The sequence below is a fragment of the Schistocerca cancellata genome, chromosome 2 (genome assembly GCF_023864275.1).
Source record: "Schistocerca cancellata isolate TAMUIC-IGC-003103 chromosome 2, iqSchCanc2.1, whole genome shotgun sequence".
NCBI lineage: Eukaryota > Metazoa > Arthropoda > Insecta > Orthoptera > Acrididae > Schistocerca > Schistocerca cancellata.
Genome location: NC_064627.1, coordinates 840410214 through 840429343, shown reverse-complemented (window position 1 = coordinate 840429343; position 19130 = coordinate 840410214).

Sequence of the window (19130 nt, the reverse complement as noted above, 5' to 3'; positions counted from 1 at the left end):
CACTTTTAAACTTAGATGAATACAGTACATACAGCAGTACATTGAGTACTCGCCAAACTTCATTACTTAAGAGTGAAGTAATCAGTCATTTCATTGCTGTCTGTTTGGCCAATACATATTTTCTAAATTATGTTCTATATTCATTATTTCATTTTCAATTTCTCCACTCACTCTGCTAGCTTCATAGGACGTATTCACACTTCCAGTGGCTTCTAAAGCATCACTCACAGTAGGGCTAGGCACTTATTTCTTTCTTCTTCCTCTTCTTCTTCACCTCCCGTGCTCACTTTATGGTCACTGTGGCCCTGATTCTTCACTTCATTTGTAATTTCATCTTCAGTTTGCACTTCAATTGTAACAGGGTCATCATCTCTTGTTGCATACATTTCATAGTCACTCTGATTGAGAATGTCACAATTGATTTCTGGCAGCAATCCAGAAAGCAGCAGATCATGTCACCAAATGTGTCTTTAGTTTTGGTAGCGTTTAGTCCTTCAGTTGTTATTCCTGCATGATTGAAACAGTATCCATTCTTTAGATAACTTTCCAACAACATGTTTTTCGCCCATTGTTGGATTGGTTCAGTATTCGTGCTGTTGACTTCACCTCTCGTTTTGCTGATGATTGAAATTTCATGAGAAGATCCCGTCGCAATGAAAAGCACCTTTGTTTTAATGATTGCCACTCCAATTCACATATCATGTCTGTGGCACTGTCTCCGCTATTTCATAATAATACAAAACAAGCTGCCCTTCTTTGTATTTTTTTGATGTCATCCGTCAGTCCTACCTGATGCGGATCCCACACCACACAGCAATACTCCAGAATAGGGCCGACAAGTGTGGTGTAAGCAGTCTCTTTAGTAGATCTTTTGCACCTTCTAAGTGTTCTGCCAATGAATCGCTGTCTTTGGTTTGCTCTACCCACAACTGTATCTATGTGATCGTTCCAATTTAGGTTATTTGTAATTGTAATCCCTAAGTATTTAGCTGAATTTACAGCCTTCAGATTTGTATGACTTATTGCATTATCAAAATTTAACAGATTTCTTTTAGTGCTCATGTGAATAACTTCACACTTTTCTTTATTCGAGGTCAGTTGCCACTTTGTGCACCATACAGATATCTTACCTAAATCATTTTGCAATTTGGTTTGATCATCTGATGACTTTACAAGATGGAAAATGACAGCATCGTGTGCAAACAGTCTAAGACAGCTGCACACATTGTCTCCTATGTCATTAATATAGATTAGGAACAATAGAGGGCCTATAACACTTCCTTGGGGAACACCAGATACTACTTCTGTTTTACCCAAAGACTTTCCGTCTATTACTGTGAACTGTGACCTTTCTGACAGGAAATCATGAATCCAGAACGCACAACTGAGGCGATATTCCATTGGCATGTAGCTTGATTAGAAGGTGCTTGTGAGGAACAGTGTTGAAAGCCTTCTGGAAATCTAAAAATATGGAATCAATTTGACAATAGCACTCATTATTTAATGATTATAAAGAGCTAGTTGTGTTTTGTAACAACAATATTTTCTTAATCTGTGCTGACTGTGTGTCAATAAGTCATTTTCTTCGCGGTACTTCATAATGTTTGAATACAGTATATGTTCCAAAACAATACTTCAAATCGACGTTAGTGATATGGGCCTGTAATTCAGTAGATTACTCCTACTTCCCTTTTTGGGTATTGGTGTGACTTGAGCAATTTTCCAGTCATTAGCTACAGACCTTTCTGTGAGCGAATGTTTGTATATAATTGCTAAATATGGAGCTATTGTATCAGCATACTCTGAGAGGAACCTGACTGGTATACAATCTGGACTGGAGGCCTTGGCTTTATTAAGTGATTTAAGCTGCTTTGTTACACCGAGGTTATCTACTTCTATGGTTCTCATCTTGGCATTTCTTGATTGGAATTCATGAATATTTACTTTGTCTTCTTTGGTGAAGAAGTTTCGGAAAACCATGTTTAATAATTCTGCTTTAGTGGCACTGTCATCAGTGACTTCACCACTGTTATCGCGCAGTGAAGGTACTGATTGCATCTTGCCACTGGTTTGCTTTATGTATGACCAGAATCTCGTTGGGTTTTCTGCCAGATTCCGAGACAGAATTTCATTGTGGAAATTATTAAAAGCATCTCACATTGAAGTACGCACTATGTTTTGAACTTCTGCAAAACTTTGCCAGTCTAAGAACTATCCATGAAGAGTTTTGGAAAACTCATTCTTGGCAACAACAAACGTCCTTTATAGTAAAATGTGTTTCAACTGCCGAACGTCTTCCCCTGGTCACCGAGTTGTCAGCGTGACTGAATGTCAATACTAAGGGCCCGGGTTCCCAGCTGGGTCAGAGATTTTCTCCACTTAGGGACTGGTTGTTGTGTTGTTCTAATCATCATCATTTCATCCCCATCAACACGCAAGTCGCCAAAGTGGCGTCAAATCGAAAGACTTGCACTCGGCGAATGGTCTACCCAACGGGAGGTCCTATTCAAATGACATTTATTTAAATGCCAAACCAAGACGTCAAAAACAAAACTGTAAGAAGTAAAAAACACAAAGTGCTGTCATTATCATGGATGATAATCGAGTGTGTAAGGAGTTTTTTCCTGAAGACATAACAATAAGCAATCGTTGGTTTACCACAGCTGCATTATACAAAACAAGAGTGGAGGGCGTATCTCCAGCTGCACCATGTGGTAAACATGCTCCTGGAAATAAAGATTGCCTCACTACCATAAGGAACCACATAGAAAGCTTTCCTCATTACACAAGTAACTATTCTCGTAAACATAATCCTCACAGGAAATATCTGTCGCCAGAGTTACCTGTCTCAAAAATGTATATGCTTTATACTAAGAAGTGTGAGGAAGTAAACATTTTGCTAGTGAAGGCCTGCATTTACCATAAAGTGTTCAATTTAGAATTTAATCTACATCCACATCTACATTTATACTCCGCAAGCCACCCAACGGTGTGTGGCGGAGGGCACTTTACGTGCCACTGTCATTACCTCCCTTTCCTGTTCCAGTCGCGTATGGTTCGCGGGAAGAACGACTGTCTGAAAGCCTCCGTGCGCGCTCTAATCTCTCTAATTTTACATTCGTGAACTGCTCGGGAGGTATAAGTAGGGGGAAGCAATATATTCGATACCTCATCCAGAAACGCACCCTCTCGAAACCTGGTGAGCAAGCTACACTGCGATGCAGAGCGCCTCTCTTGCAGAGTCTGCCACTTGAGTTTGTTAAACATCTGCGTAACGCTACCACAGATACCAAATAACCCTGTGACAAAACTTGCCGCTCTTCTTTGGATCTTCTCTATCTCCTCCGTCAACCCGATCTGGTACGGATCCCACACTGATGAGCAATACTCAAGTATAGGTCGAACGAGTGTTTTGTAAGCCACCTCCTTTGTTGATGGACTACATTTTCTAAGGACTCTCCCAATGAATCTCAACCTGGTACCCGCCTAATCTATCATTTTATAAGCTAAGGAATGACACCTGCAATAGTTGCGACTGATTAGAAAATTTACTCAAAGTAGAGGTAGATACCAGTAAAATTAACAATCTAAAGCTGGAGAAAGAGCTTCACCTAAGAAAAATTAAGCAAGCAAGAGCTGCTAAGAAAGGAGGTACACAGAAGTCAAAAGAAGGCTCAACAGATGTACTTACTTTCGACCTTGCGAACTCCAATGCTAATAACCAATGTTATTTACTACAAGAGACAGCTTTGGACATTTAATCTTGGAATACATGACTGTAGAACAGATCATGCTTTCATGTATATGTGGTCTGAAAATACTGCCTCACTTGGACCTTTAGAAATTGGTTCTTGCTTACTGAAGTACGTAAAATCATTGCCATCTGATATTAAACTTGTTATTGCCTACAGTGATAGTTGCAGTGGGCAAAACAGAAATCAAATAATTGCCTCATTTCAGCTGTATATTGTTGCTCACACTTCTATTGAAATTGTTGATCATAAGTTCCTCATGCCTGGACATAGTTATCTTGAAAATGATGCAGATTTTTCTCACATTGAGAGGAAGAAAGAGCAAACTCAGTTTATATTTGTGCCACAGGATTGGATGAAGCTTGTAGAAAAGGCCAGGGTGACAGTTCATGTGAAAGAAATAAAGCAAGACGATTTCCTATCTACAGAACCAATTGCAAAACTTCTCATTTACAGAAAAATAGACACTGAGAAGCAAAAGGTTACCTGGTTGACACTGATATAGATGCAATACAGGAAATCTGAACAAAAAGCTTTCTTCATTAAGGAGACATTGAATGAAGACATACAATTTTGAAAAGTAAATCTTGCATGTCCATATACGTCTGGAACAATACCTGAACAACTTCCACTACTTTGACATGGACCAGTACATTTAAAGCAAGCAAAAACTGATGGGTTAATTTCATTGTTACAGTTTATTTCTCCAGTGCATCACAACTTGTATAAGAGTCTAACACCGATTCAGAGCTCACCAGAAAACCAACCAAGACATTGTGGTTGCCCTTGTGGTCATCCTCGTGGTCATGGCAGAGGTCACAATAATCTTTCACATTTTCTACAGTACACTGCACAGCCAGATGATGAAGAATGCTACCGTGACAACTGTGATAATGATGCAGTGAATGAAAGCGAGTAATAGGAAAGAGTTTATTCTTTAAAGGCATCGTGATACAAGTGACATTTTATGAAGACATTTCGAAACCATAATGGAACAAGTGAACTTTATGGATATTTTAAACCATGACACCTTACACCAAGGACCTTCAGATACTTATCAAATATATATTCTTCAAGTGTAAAACTTTGTACAAATCTTTTGATTCATTTTGTACAAAGTGTGACTTTATATAAACACTGAAATGTCTAACGTCGTTTTTCTCACAATAAACTCTACGCTACTTATGCCGTTATGATTTTCACCCATTCATGTAAGAGGTACTCGGAGATAAATTTGTTGTGTGAAGCAAGGATGAGAAGTATGTTCCTTATCACGAATATGACCATAGAAATCATGGCATTAAGCCAAGTTGTCATTGCTTACAATGTCATCATAAGAAAGTTCAACTGTAATTAGATCTGAAGATGATGCAGAGTGATCAAAACATGTAATCTAATTAAAAAATGGGCACCCGAGATGAACAATAAATGAGAATTAATTTAACTACCTATACAGTTGCTGATTCTCTCAAGACAGTTATATTGACTCTGGTAAAATATATACAGGGTGTTTCAAAAATGACCAGTATATTTGAAACGGCAATAAAAACTAAACGAGCAGCGATAGAAATACACCGTTAGTTGCAATATGCTTGGGACAACAGTACATTTTCAGGCAGACAAACTTTCGAAATTACAGTAGTTACAATTGTCAACAACAGATGGCGCTGCGGTCTGGGAAACTCTATAGTACGATATTTTCCACATATCCACCATGCGTAGCAATAATATGGCGTAGTCTCTGAATGAAATTACCCGAAACCTTTGACAACGTGTCTGGCGGAATGGCTTCACATGCAGATGAGATGTACTGCTTCAGCTGTTCAATTGTTTCTGGATTCTGGCGGTACACCTGGTCTTTCAAGTGTCCCCACAGAAAGAAGTCACAGGGGTTCATGTCTGGCAAATAGGGAGGCCAATCCACGCCGCCTCCTGTATGTTTCGGATAGCCCAAAGCAATCACATGATCATCGAAATATTCATTCAGGAAATTAAAGACGTCGGCCGTGCGATGTGGCCGGGCACCATCTTGCATAAACCACGAGGTGTTCGCAGTGTCGTCTAAGGCAGTTTGTACTGCCACAAATTCACGAAGAATGTCCAGATAGCGTGATGCAGTAATCGTTTCGGATCTGAAAAATGGGCGAATGATTCCTTTGGAAGAAATGGCGGCCCAGACCAGTACTTTTTGAGGATGCAGGGACGATGGGACTGCAACATGGGGCTTTTCGGTTCCCCATATGCGCCAGTTCTGTTTATTGACGAAGCCGTCCTGGTAAAAATAAGCTTCGTCAGTAAACCAAATGCTGCCCACATGCATATCGCCGTCATCAATCCTGTGCACTATATCGTTAGCGAATGTCTCTCGTGCAGCAATGGTAGCGGCGCTGAGGGGTTGCCGCGTTTGAATTTTGTATGGATAGAGGTGTAAACTCTGGTGCATGAGACGATACGTGGACGTTGGCGTCATTTGGACCGCAGCTGCAACACGGCGAACGGAAACCCGAGGCTGCTGTTGGATCACCTGCTGCACTAGCTGCCCGTTGCCCTCTGTGGTTGCCGTACGCGGTCGCCATACCTTTCCAGCACGTTCATCTGTCACGTTCCCAGTCCGTTGAAATTTTTCAAACAGATCCTTTATTGTATCGCTTTTCGGTCCTTTGGTTACATTAAACCTCCGTTGAAAACTTCGTCTTGTTGCAACAACACTGTGTTCTAGGCGGTGGAATTCCAACACCAGAAAAATCCTCTGTTCTAAGGAATAAACCATGTTGTCCACAGCACACTTGCACGTTGTGAACAGCACACGCTTACAGCAGAAAGACGACGTACAGACTGCGTTGTCTTCTATATCTTTCACATCACTTGCAGCGCCATCTGTTGTTGAAAATTGTAACTACTGTAATTTCGAAAGTTTGTCCGCGTGAAAATGTACTGTTGTCCCAAGCATATTGCAACAAACGGTGTATTTCTATCGCTGCTCGTTTAGTTTTTATTGCCGTTTCAAATATACCGGTCATTTTTGAAACACCCTGTACATATATAATAAGAAGAAATGATAATGAGAGCATGTTTTTATCACTAGTGTTCAGTGAAAATAGTATCGGATGAGAGGATCCAAATACCCAGTATGGTGTAGCAGACACCCAAGTCTCTTTAAATCATGCTTTTGAGTATGTTTAGCAGTTGGCTACTGGGTGTCCCCAAAGTGGACAGTTCTTCTGTGCTTATTCATGAGCTCAGAGAATGAAGGGGTTGGCATTCCTATTAAAAAACACTGCAGTGGACACCAGTCAGTTAATAAACAACATGAGAAGTTGCTCTGCCATTAATATTGTAGGATTTTCAGTGGTGGATCTGAAGTAGGTGGTAGGTAATAAGGGTGCATGGGGCAGGTTCTATTGCAGGAATGATTGCAGGGTTAGGAAACTTGGGATAAGGATAATCATTTGGGATTGTCATACAGGTTGAGTAGGATGTTATGGAGGTTAGAAGGAAGTTGGTGGTGTGGGGAAGATATCAGGATACAGGTTCTTATTTTGAGGCTATAACTTGAGAAAGCCATAGCCTTGGTGCAGTAATGTGTCGAGGCATTTAAGGTCTCAGTGGTACTGGGTAATAAGGGTGGGTGGGGGGGGGGGGGTAATGCTGAGTTTTTAGAAAGTGGGAGCTGTATCAGTCAGAGGATGAAAAGAGGATTCTTCCCAGGAGATTTGTTCGTAATTAAGGTTTGTGTGGTAGGTGTGGGATAGGAAGACCTGGGAGAGGTTGTTGATGTAGGTGTTTAGGGATTCTGTCATGGAACAACTACATTTCTTGTGGGTACCTAAGGTGTAGGGAAAGGAATGTTTACTGTGGAAGGGGAAGAAGCCGTCAGAATGTATATAAAAGTGGCATCTGTTCTTTCAGACCTATCAAAAAGAACAGACACCAGTTTGACCCAACAGCCACTATTAATTAAGATACAAAGGGATTACAGATATTGGCTACAAGTGAGGACTGATTTAAATCAATATAGAAAGTCAAAAATTTGTGACAGACCCAAATTCTCAGCTTACCCACATGCTACTAATGTAGTGAGCTTACCCACATGCTGCTAACGTAGTGTTCCTTGCCAATTATCCTCATTTTGCTGATTCCTGTAAGGGTTCAAACCTGGTGTGCAACTACACTGAAGATATCATTAGCTGTCTTCACTTTAATTCTATATATATGTGGTGTCTGTTCTTTTGGACATGTCTGAAGTACAGATTTTCAACTTTCCACATTGATTTAAATCTGTGGTTTCCAATCTTTATTAGTTACCCCTGACTGCAGTCAGACATTAGCTAGTACTCCTCCCCCCCCCCCCTACACACACACACACACACACACACACACACACACACACACACACATTATCACTAACTTTAGCATCTAACTAAACTGTAGACTGAAAAAACTTTTCTTGGAACACCTTTACTTTTAAAATGATGAAAGATGAATGATATTTATACTTATCCTGCATTATTCCTCTCCATTATGACACTTGTTTGACCTGCATACTGCAACCCAAATTAAAATCAAACAGATTCAAGTGCGTGCACCATACTTACTGTTTGTAAATCACTTACATCTGAATTAACAGAAATTGGATGACTTCCAGCTGTTAATACTTTGCGTCTAACCACTCTAATAACAATAATACTAACAATAAAAATAATAACACTGTGTACAGCACTACAGAAGCCATTAAATAGTTACTGCAATGTAATGCTGTCAATTAATTCATTCATCTGTCTCAAAGCGAGTAATTTGAATCAATTTCTGGATTACTGCTGTTACTATCTAGAACTTGAAGAAGACATTTTCTTGAGATATTTAGCACCCCTCGGAAAATTTCATTTTACACCTCAGAAGGTAAGTACCCCAGATGATTTAAATCAGTGCCCACCCTCAACCAGTGTCTGTAATTCTTTTGTGTTTTAATGTCAAATTGTATGTATTGTTGCTTATTTGTGGGTTTTATATGGGGCTGAGGTTTAGATGTGAGCTTCAGTGAGGTGGAGGTTACAATCAAGGAAGGTAGCTTTGGACTTGAAAGAGGGTCAGGAGAATCAGAGTTGGGAAATGTAGGTATGCTGTTGCAGGAAATGGTTTAGTTCTCCTTTATCATAAGCCCAGACCACAAAGATGTCACGATGAATCTGTACCAAGCCTCCTGGGTCTTGAGGAATGCCACTTCCCTGCTGCCCATGAAAAAGTGAGCATAGGTTTCAGGTGGTTGATGGAAAAGGTAGTGCTTTAGGTTGAAAAGGCCATGCATGTGATAAGGAGGATTCTAGGTGCAAGAGGTCTGGGTATGGATTTGAGATGCTCGGGGAAGTGACTGGTGCTTTTATTTAAGTAGGATGTGGGACGGGGGTTGTGGTATGTAGATCACAAGAAGCAATGCATTTTTATTGAAGCAGTTAGGAGTCCTTGTAAAGGTCATAAGGTTTTAAATAATGTCTGCAGCTCAGTCTGGATGGAAGGCATGGAGTTGTTAGGAACAGTTTTATAAATTGGGAACACAGAGCGACCAATGGTAGAACATTTGTAAAATGTAAACGTTCATGGCCAGAAATGTCACACTTAATAAAATATTCTGGCCTGTTATGGCTTGGTAGAATGGGTTTTCTATTAAAACCCATCATTTTATCCCCATCTGTGTAGGACATTTTCAAGGGCGATTGTAGCTTCTTTGAATGTAAGATTCACACCGTGGCTTGCTATTGACTGCGGCAAAGTTCAATTTCCGTGTGCTCCTTCACAGTGGTGTGATGCCACATGCTGTGAATACACAGAGGCAGTTGGCCATTGTTGGTTGCTGTCCTCCACTGTTGCTGTTACCCAATAGTGGAAGACTTGTATACACCTTCAGCACTAGGATCCAGACGTCATTAAATTTCACATTCTCCACCATCTTATTGAAATTGCTGGGGTGTTTAACAGTGTCTGTAGCCTCTCTGTGTAGCCCTTCATGGTATCCAGTTGTGGTTACCAGTACTTGAGTCCTAGGCATGCAATTTGATTAGAAACCACTTGCAAGGAACAGTGTCAGAAACCTCCTCAAAATCTAAAAACATGGAATCATTCTAACATCCCCTGTCAATAGCTCTTATTACTTAGTGAGAATAAAGAGTTAATTGTGTTTCACAAGAATGATATTTTCTAAATCTGTGCTCACTATTTGTCCATAAATCCTTTACTTCAAGGTGATACATAATGTCTGAACGCAATATATATTCAAACACCCTACTGCACATTGACATTAATGATATGGGTCTGTAATTCAGTGGATTATTCCTATTTATTTTCTTGGGTACTGGTGTGACCTGTGCAACTTTCCAGTCTTCAGGTATTAACCTTTTGATGAGTGAATGTTTGTATATGATTGTTAAGTATGGACCAATTGTATCTGTATATCCTGAAAGGAACCTAACTGATATACAATTTGGACCAGAGGTCTTGCCTTTACGTGATTTAAGATAGTTTACTGAACCAAGGGTACGTACTTCTAAGTTACTCATGCTGAAATTTCATCTTGATTTGAATTCTGGAATATTTACTTTATTTTCTTTTAGCGTTCAGTGGCACTGTCATCAATAACATTACCATTGCTATCACGCAGGAAAGGTATTGATTGTGTCTTGTCAGTGTTGTACTTAACATACAACCAGAATGTCTGTGGGTTTTCTGCCAGGTTTTGAGACAGTGTTTCATTGTGGAAACTTTTAAAAGCATCTAGCATTGAAGATCACCCTAAATTTTGAGCTTCTGTAAAACTTTGCCAATCTTGCAGATTTTATGTTCTTTTACATTTGATGTGCTTTTCCCATTGCTTCTGACACAGTGTTCGTGCTTGTTTTCTGTATCATTCTGCATCAACACCATCTCTTATTAATTTGGTACATCTCTCTCTCAGTTGCTGTGAATGTACATCTCTCTCTCAGTTGCCATGAATACCATTTCTCTGAGTTTAAACCACATCTAATCTACACTTACACAGCCAGATTGAAAGGATTGAAGACTGTCTCATAGGCAGGTGTCAAGCAAATTTTTTAAATAGGCATGTTTTGCATGTATTTATTGTGGATTTGGATGTTACAGTATTCAGTCATGCTACAATGACCTGTGGTCACTAATGCCTGTATCCATCATGATACTCTCTGTTTTATTGGGTTATTTGTTGCCAACAGGTAAAGTATTATTTTGCAACCATTTACACTTTGAGTGGGCTCCTGAACTAATGATTCAAAATGGTTTCCTGAGAAAGCAGTCAGTATGATTTTGGATGGCTTTTATACCTACTGCTGACTTTTCACCAACATGTTGTTGGTGACTGAAATCACCACCAACTGTAATTTTTTGAATTGGACACTTATTTGTAATGAGACAGAAGGTATCTTTGAACTGTTCAGTAGCTGTATCATCTCAGCTGGGGGATCAGTAAAAGGAATCAGTTAATAATTCATTCCAATTATCAAGTATAGCTTCTGTCCATACTAACTGTAGGAGCTGTCTCCTTCAGTTCCAGGTCAAGGTAAACAGTAATAAACACTCCACCACCAACTGTATATGATCTGTCCTTTCTGAATAACAGTAGGTCATCTGCAAAAATTTCTACTGAACTCAATCCAGCCTTTGTCAGCTTTCCATACCTATAACAATTTGAGTTTCAGTGCTTCCTATTAGCACTAGGAGCTGTGTTTCTTTCCCAACACATGTATGACACTTTACAAATACAATACTGATTGTTGCTGGGTCTACTTTCCCATGTTTGTCTTACACTCTTTTAGACTGTTGTCCTTTCCTTAATTTCACGTGACCCTCTAATCTAAAAACTGCTCATTCCCCTGCAGCACCCAATATCCATGTAGCCGATTCCTGTCTGTAATGTATCTGTGAACTACTAAACAGAACCTGGAAACCCACCACCCGATTGTGAGGAATCTGCAGCCACATGATCACAGAACTGACTGAGACCCTCCATTTGGCTCTGTGCCAAAGGTCCACAGTCAATCTTGCCAATGATGCTACAGATGGTGAGCTCCACTGTTACCTTGCAAGCAAGACTGGTAATCTTCAGCTAGCCACCCAAACCCAGAAAGAATCTCTTCTGATTCAAAGCAACACACACCATTGATACAGACATGAGCCACCACCTGCAGTTATCAGCATCATAAGCTCTTCATGGTATGCCCTGAAACAGAGCAAGCGGCTGCATCTGACTCAGGATGTTCATCATACACAGTCAGTGACTGAAATCTTTTCATCAGACAGGCTAGGGATGCCCTTTAATCGGTTCTGAGCAAAGTTTTATGTTCACTCTGTCGGATGTAGGTTGAGATTGAGTGATGAAGTGATATTTCTAGTTAAGGTTATGGGTGAATGAGAGAGCTTTGACCAGGGCAGTGTGGTTGAATTGAGTGTAGGACTCAAGGCTATGCCTTTGAAAAGAAGAGATGTCTTGGGATCAGAGCGGGATGTGGATGAGAAGTTTAGGACGGAATGGGAACTAGGGTTGTGAGGTATTTGATTAGGTTATGGTTATGGTTGTACTCTGGGGGAGGGATGAATTGATGGGATTGAGGAGTTAAGAGGGTTGGTGTGGGGAGGGGGGGGGGGAGGATGAAATTTTTGAGTTATTTGACCGACCGACTGGACAGCTTCTTTAGGTGGTATAAGGCATTTTATTCAAGCTTTTGGCATGCTTCAAGGAGAATTACACAGAGTGTGGTAAGCCACCCAGACATATAAAGAGAGGTATTTCCACATTACTGTATATACAGGAAATTCTAGGAAAAACAAGGGTGTAAAATTACTGGCTAATGTTTATGCATGAATAACTATATTCTGATACCAGTTTCTAAAAGGAAAGGGGGTCCCAACATAAGGGCCAGTTTAATGCCCAAGCTGCACAAGCTACCACTTGATATGCCAAGCTGAGAGGGATGTCAGTCACACTACAACTGTTGATATTTCTATACAGAGTGCATATCACAATTATTAGTAGAGTAAACTGACACAGTTGGAAGTATAAAAGGGAAAAGAGATGAGGGGTAGGGCCACAGCTGATAAAGTCACTTGCGCGGAAAAAGTATTCTCAAACTGGCCCTGCCAATATTGTTATAATAGAATTATAAAATATGAATAAGAAGGAATTCAGCTTTCTGCCCTTGTGAGTGGCACCAGTGGTGAATTGACAGAGCTGGCTTACATTTCTTAGCTGAGTATAGACAACTGAAATTTAGTGTGACATTTGCAGTGTTGATGGTCATGAAGTTGTAGTGAGAGAGAATGGACATGGTGAAACCTGGTTGAAGCTGACTCCCTATTCCATTTGAATAGCATTAAAGGGCTACTGAACTTAAGATCCACATCTGTCATAGTTCACTATCAGCCAAGTGTGCCCGTACCCAGGGCATGTGCTGTCCCCCCTCTCCTCACCCTCTAGCTCTAAAAGAAACAAAAAAATATAGTGTGGTCTTTTTTTAAGAAAATGAATTATATGTCAGTATTAGGTTGGTTTTTACAAGGTTAGAACTGGAATTTTTTTATGGCTGCTTAGAAGCTGGTATTGATCTACCAAAATGCATTAAAATTATTTCATAAACCCACATCTACCCTGCACCCCCCTCCCCCTTTTCCATCAACAATGTCATATACTCTTACTCCACTGGACACTGTGGAAATATTTAGCATTTAACTCAGATTCCTGATGCAAATTTTGATGATCAGGATGTTTACACCTCCACCGTATCTTTCTTGGTAATCATGTAACAGAGAAGAAAATTTTTCCATTATGAACATGAACCGTATGCTGTCAGGTTGAGCATAATAGCAGTAGTTGGAGATGTGAGCTACAAAGATGGTGTACAGGCATATTAGGACCTCTATTGCAAGTTGATATATGGCTTTCTTTGCAGGAAACCTCCACAAAAGACAAACTGAGAGGCTGTTAAGATGTTGTGGAAAAAAGAAAAGGTCACATTCTACAGTAATTCACTTTCTCAATGACTTTCTAAAGATACTGGATGTAGTGAAACTGGATAGTAATTAGAGGTAATTTCCTGTCTCCATTTTTATTGACAAGAATACTTAAGTATGTTAGGAAATATATCTCAAGTAATTAAGTGGTTTCAAAGATAACTTATGAGTGAGCCATTTAAGTCAGCATAAGATTTTAATATCACAATAGCCAGGAAAATACTGTAACACCTCTGTAATTGGGTGAAGGGGTATTTTTTTTTTAACAACTGTTATCTAGGAACTCAATTTCATTATCCTCAATATTTGTCGATAAAGAATGTAAATTGTTATGAGACATATTACTCAATGTTGTTTATGTTTCTGTTATACAGCTTTTTTATTTTTTTTTATTTTTATTTTTTTTTGTAAGATCCAAGCCTAATTAGTCAACATGTTCTACTGCTAGATTTGACAATTAGTATCATATAACCATTTAATATTGATTTTACACCTACAATCCTGCAGGTAATTGGGTCTAAAAGCAAGCTGTCAATAGCTGTCAAGTTTTACCTGTAATTCCCATTGGGAACATTAGTGTTGGAAATAATTCAAAACTGGAATAAAACAATCTAGATGTCCAGAATCAGAGTAGTCTCACAGAAAATCGTCTTTAAAGTTCTCACAAACAGTGAGTCTCCAGCTAAATCTGCATAGCTTTATTAATGGTCAAACTGCTCATTGAAACTTATGATATTTCCTGCTCAGGCCTTCATGTGTCTACAGATCCATTATTGCAACACATAAAAATATTTACTGACCTTTAGAATCTGGGACTTGCGGCCATTGTTCTTGTATATATAGCCACACATCCTTTTCTTGTAGTGATTCAATAATTGTGTGACATTAGATTGCATCTGTACAGGTGTATCAGTTAAATTTTTAGTTATTGCTGAGTGATGTTGTGATCCACATAACACATCTGCTAATGATCCACTTGCCTTCTCATATTCTCCGGTTGATGTTGAAATGCCCTCCATTTTATTCATGAGACATTATTTGTTTTGATGGAACTTGCATTTTATACTTACTGATGCAACATGGTGGAACGTATACAAGTCCTAGTCAAGTGCTCCATAAACTGCAGCTATTTAGAGTCAATTAAGTGTATATCATGTGGTGAACACGTGCTAAAAGGTGTTAGATTAAGCTTGGAAGCTCACAGGTGGTATCATACACAGTGTTTAGCCCAGGTGTTCTTGAAAAGTAAAATATGTAACTGTGAACCTAACTGTAATGATCATGAAGCAGCAATGGAAATGTACTGTTTAGGACGTGAAGAAAACATGTTAGAAGTACTGGAACAGGACATCACAGCAGTAAGGGCATATATCAGCAAGTTGGAACACATGGCATGGTGTTTACCAAAACATGCTTCAGAATCAAAATGTAGGAACAATTACCAGTGCATAAGGCGGAAAGAAACATTCTCTCCCTGATCTTTCAGTGAATCAGTGCTTGCTAACTTGTAGAAACAGATATGGGTGCAAGAGTTTATAGACAGTGGATCTATAGATGTTGTACAGCAGTATGCATCAAAAAGTAATATGTTTAGTGATCACTTACACACCATACACTGTAATCCCGCATCGAATACAAGCAGGAATGCAAGCAAAATTTCTCTTCAAACAACTGTGCGGGAAAATAATACCATAAACTAAACAAAGCAGGCGGTCATGAATTGTAAAGAAACAGAAACTGTGTTATATGCAGACAGCCATGGCAGGGAAATTAACTGAAACCTTACACAACCAGTATGAGCTGAAAGTTATAGGTTTCATAAAACTAGGTGCACGTATGCAAGAAATCATGAAAAACTGTAGATCTATAAACAAAAATAGTCCCACTCAAAACCAATGCATTGTAATCATCAGTGGTGCAAATGATGTGTATAGAAATGAATTAAAAGAAGCAACTTGCAGTTTGAGTCTTATACTGAATCAGATATGGAATCAATCTGTAGGCATCCCACACAGGCATGACCTAATTGTTTCATCCTGTATAAACAAAGAAATTCAGAAAGGAAACAGGATATACAAAAAATTTTGCAGATCAACCATAAATGCTTTATTTTTCGCCACAGATGACTTAGAAAGAGCTCATTTCACAAAACGTGGGATGCACCTAAACAAAAAGGACAAAATATATTTCAGCCAAAAAAAATCAATGATTTTCTAAAAACTGCAAGTAGTGCGACTATGAGACCAAGTCCTCTACTGCCAGGAGGATCAGCCTCAGAACCTGCAGCAGCAGAAATTAAATTACAAACAGAAGCAGAAACAGCAGCAGCAGTTGTGCCTGACACAAAAGCAACAGTAGAATCAGGAAAAGCCACAGTAACAGAAGAGCCAACAGGGACAGCAGATACAATAGCACCAGCAGCAGGAGGAACAAAAACAGTGGTTGAGAAAATGATAACAGTAGCAGTACCTTCATCAACATTATCAGGAACACAGCATTAACAACAGTAGCAGCACCTGCAGAAATAGCATGATCACTAAAGGACACCAGCCCATTACAGCCCATCACAGTGGGGACCACGGCTTCAGACAACAAGTCAATGAGGGAAATATCAAGAGAATGAGAACTCCATTCACAGCCAGGATTTTCTGTGAGGACACAAGACCTCACAGGTAAATACAAAAATATGTACTTGGTTATTTTTCATCAAAATGTGCAATCATTAATTAGTAAAATAAGTGAAATTTGAATCCTCTTAATTCGGGAGGACGACGGTTCAATCCCGTCTCCGGCCATCCTGATTTAGGTTTTCCGTGATTTCCCTAAATCGTTTCAGGCAAATGCCGGGATGGTTCCTTTGAAAGGGCACGGCCGATTTCCTTCCCCATCCTTCCCTAACCCGAGCTTGCGCTCCGTCTCTAATGACCTCGTTGTCGACGGGACGTTAAACACTAACCACCACCACCTGAATCCTCTTAGAAAATGAACTAAAAACTAACTGATTATTATGTGTCGCAGAACATTGGCTTGATGAGGGCTGGTATGTTGTGTCCCTATCTAACTTGAGGTAGGTGTTTATTTATGTACAAAAATTCTTGAACATGGTGTCAATTGTATATTTGTAAGAAATAATAGAAACATTGTAAATATAAAAATTCCTGTTGAAAAAATGAAGAAAAAAAAGATATGGTACTATCTGGAGGTGAGGTAGTGAACACTACACTATCAATTATTCGTTTGTACAGAGCTCCAACTGATGACATAAATACTTTCCAAAAAAATTTGCAATATTCACTGAACAAACTGACACAAAGAAACAGAAGAGTTATTGTATGTGGTGATTTTAATATTGACTTTGCAGTGGATGCCAGAGAAAAGAATGAATTACTGAAGCTATTGCAAACTTTTAACATGAGATCTACTATAGAAGCAGCTTCTATAGTAGATTTCATCTACCACCAATGATCAGATATGAACTATAAAACATAAAAAAAAAAACACGGACTTTGGCGATCACTCAGCCCAAAAACTCTGAGTATGGAAACTGAGCTGCAATTTAAGGTCACTTGCTAGTGTATCTGGTTCAAAAATTCGATTTTTTTCCATCTTAAATTAATATTTAGAGTTTTTATGAAAAACATGGTAGTTAAATGAATCGATTCAGACATCGGGAACATCTTTCAAAATGGTTCAAATGGCTCTAAGCACTATGGGGCTTAACATTGGAGGTCATCAGTCGCCTAGACTTAGAATTAAACCTAACTAACCTAAGGACATCACACACATCCATGCCCGAGGCAGGATTCGAACCTGAGACCATAGCGGTCGCACGGTTCCAGACTGTAGCGCCTAGAACCGCTCGGCCACTCCGGCCGGCTTGTTTTCCTTTGTTTGTTTGTTTGTGTGTGTGTGTGTGTGTGTGTGTGTGTGTGTGTGTGTGTGTGTGTGTGTGAGACAGAAGCTAAAATATTTGGGTACCCAGAGAGACATTTCTATAAAGTATGGTCAAAACACTGTAACGGAATGTGTTTCCATAATTGGTGAATTGAGTGCTTTATGTTCACTTCTAAATGTTGCGGCCACATGTAGTAAGCATTGCTTCACGCAGTGGAGAATGACAAAACAGAGGCAGCCGGCGACCAAGGCGTTGCGAAGTAAGCGCGGCACAGATAGCCTTGCTGACAGAAGCAGTCTACCAACCAGCTGACGCAAGGACGCACACAGACCAAGCGCCGAGCGAAGCCTGGAGAGTGATGAGTAAGGGGAAGCGAGGCCAGCACGCTAAGTTACGCTGCAATACACTGCGGGAGTAATAACAAAATGCTACCACCGAGGGCAAAAAACGACCTCCTGCCGGATATAAATAGTGGAGCGCAGGCAGCAACAGACAGAAGCCATCAGGAAGCAGTTCAGATCGGAGGACGGACGTGGTCCGTGTCCTAATGTTCAGTTTTCGTAGGTGACGATTCCGGAAGTCTGTTCCAGCTCGCAGGAGTCATCCGTTCACCGCCAGATGTCAACTTCAGCTGTGGAGGTTGGCCCGGGTTTGGTCGGCACCATGTCCAGCAGGACCGGCCACAGCGCGCTCTTGGTCACAGGCGCCGCCGGCGACTGACGCCCGGACTTCACGGCAACCTAGCCCCACGGCGCATGGTTCGTCCATGACGGGACCTCGCGGACATCGCGACTTACTGCTTCCCAGCCGCCGGTGCAGCAGGCGTCGTCAGCTGACCTCACGGCGACAAGCTCATCTCAACCACAGGGCTTCCTGGCTTCAGCGGAGCACTGGTGACCTGAGGCTCAGAGTGCGACCAGTGGCGCGTGTTGCGCACATTGTCGGAGAATCTACACAGCAGCAGCCAGGCGGAGGGATCCGCAGGGCTGGGCAGCAACGACGAGGGACAAATTGTAAAGAAAGTTCACTAAATAATTATAAGACTCCACACCGTCTCAGTCTTTGGCGCAGCCACTGCGTCTGCTGCTTACAAGTACTGCAGAGTCGTAATAAGTGGTGTCAGGCGCACCCACGCCACGACCTTGACTAGCACCGTACGGAGCAACCGAGAAACACCGAATAGGGTGAGTCCAGCAACTGCCTTCTCTCTATGTTTTCTGTGTAGCTAGACATGTCGAGGGTAACGTTAAGGGATGTGAGAATGTCATTTGAAAGGCCTAGCAGCCCTGTAGACTTATCGCAGTTTCGTGGGAATGATCGTCACGTTAACTTAGTACCATCTAAATGTGTAGTGTGTGGATTAGCAGGTCACGTCGCTCCTTGCGATAAATTTGTACCAAGCACTTGTGATGTGTGTGGCTTCTATGGTCATGTAACGGGGCAATGTGGGAAGTCTAGATGGCTTGCCATTA